This window comes from Sapajus apella, unplaced genomic scaffold, assembly GCF_009761245.1.
Source record: "Sapajus apella isolate SASKATOON/1434 unplaced genomic scaffold, GSC_monkey_1.0 scaffold8746, whole genome shotgun sequence".
In the NCBI taxonomy this organism is placed as follows: Eukaryota; Metazoa; Chordata; class Mammalia; order Primates; family Cebidae; genus Sapajus; species Sapajus apella.
Genome location: NW_022445667.1, coordinates 1 through 1973, shown reverse-complemented (window position 1 = coordinate 1973; position 1973 = coordinate 1). Strand labels below are relative to the sequence as shown.

The window sequence follows — 1973 nt, the reverse complement described above, 5'->3', positions numbered from 1 at the left end:
GGATTATAGGCATGCACCACCACACCCGACTAATTTTGTATTTTTAATAGAGACGGGGTTTCTCCATATTGGTTAGGCTGGTCTCAAGCTCCCAACCTCAGGTGATCTTCCCACCTCGACCTCCCAAAGTGCTGGGATTATGGTCCATTTTTTAAAAGGAAATTAACACATAGAGCTTTAAAACCCACCCATGACAGAAGAGGATAGGGTGCCTCTTGTCTCCTGGTGGCCCAAGGGGAGGGCTTCCTTTGGGACTTCCTCCCCTGCCTCCTCCCTGTCCCAGTCCTCTGTCCTTCCCTCAGCAGTGTCCTTCCAGTTGGTCTCTTCTTCTCTGTTCCCACTGCCCAACTCTGGTTTCTTCCCCAATACCTTCTCATCCTCAGGCATTCCTGCCTGGACTCTGCCTCCTAGAAGCTGGCCTGCAAGTGCTGCCAGGGAAGCCACCTAAGGTTCAGCCTCTGCCCTCCCGGCCCTTGGCCTCTGAGGCTGCCCACCAGCTTGTCCCAGCTGACCGTGGCTGATGCGCATCCCCCGGCACCGGATGGACTTCCTTTCCAAACTGCCTAGAGAGCCCTTGTTTCTCCCAAGAGTCAACACAAGTCCTCCTTCCTTAGAAAGGGCCCTGAACTCTTCCCACCAGCCCTACCTGAATTTCTCCCTCTCCTTTGTGCTGCTGCAACAGTGACCCGATTCTGACTCGTGCTCTGTAGCCACGTGGCTACCTTCTAATCTCTTCTAAGATAAGTAAACTCCTGGAAGGAAAAAAACAGGGCCCATTTACCTTTGAGTGTCCCCAGGGCTAGCCAGTGCCCTGCAGAGAAGAAGCCACAGTCAGCAAGTGTGGAATCTGGAAAGCTCTCGGAGGAATCTTTGCCAGGCTCAGGTGCAGAGACCGGACTGGGGGTTGTTATTTAGCTTCTCAGAGCCTCCATTTCTGCAGAGGACTGGAAAAATGGTTTTTCCTCACAGGCTGGCAGAGAGAAGGCAACCAGTGTAAATTAAAGATGGTATTTGATAAACCAGGGTCCCCCTAGGTGAGAGCAGGACGGGCTGTTAGGTGTTAAGAGTCTGTGAAACAATCCCCTCCCCAGGGAAGTGGCAGGGACAGGGCTGGTCCAGAATCACTGAAGGCAGGGTGCCTGGCTTGGGACGAGGGAGGTCCATCTTCCAGCAGGGCAGAGGGCCGGGAGTGCTTTCGTGGTGTCCTGTCCACTGATGCTCAAGGCCCCTGTGCAGTTGGGCTTAGGAACAGCCAAGCTTCATCCTTCCTTCCCAGCCCCAGCTGTTCCTCCCTCTTCCCTCTGTTCCAGCCATTTACTTGGGCTCTTCCTAATGGGCCAAGGCGACAGGGCAGCAGCAGCCACCCCAGGAGAGCCTGGCACTGAGCACAGGTGCACATGCATTTAGCCCTTGTGTGCCAGAGCCATAATGTGGCCTCAGCCTTGGGGGCACAGATTCAGTGTCCCAGTGTGGAAAGGTTCTTCTGATGTGTGCTTTTTTTTTTTTTTTTTTTTTTTTTTTTAGAGATGCATAGAAAGGCTTTATTTGCAGCAGAGGAGGAGTTTAATCAAAGAGGCGAAATCTCATGTCATCGTCTGACTCTTCAGACTCCTCCTTCTTCTCATCTTTCTTCTCTGCTGTATCAGGGGAGGGGGCAGACTGGGGCAGCAGAGATGGCCACAGCCGGCGGGAATGCTGGCAACCTTCCCGATACCCTGGGCAATCATATCCTCAATGTTCTTTCCATTCAGCTCACTGATAACCTTGTTGAGTCAGTCGTCGTCTGCCTCTCTGCCCACGCTGTCCAGGATCTTCTTGATGTTCTTGGCACTGGGGGAGGGCTTACCCCTGGGGCAGCCAGCAGGTAGGAGGCAATGTAGTGCATGTTGGTGGCATCTGCAGTGGCAGCAGCAGAGAGATCTCACGCGTGCGACTTCAGTGGCATCAGGGAGGAAAGGCTTTTTTTTTTTTTT

At 53.2% G+C, this 1973-nt stretch overlaps 1 pseudogene; it reads right to left on the bottom strand.

Moving 5' to 3' along the window:
• Window positions 1-1494: 1494 nt before the first annotated feature.
• LOC116548251 lies at window positions 1495-1885 on the bottom strand (annotated as a pseudogene).
• Between the last annotated feature and the right edge of the window lie 88 nt (window positions 1886-1973).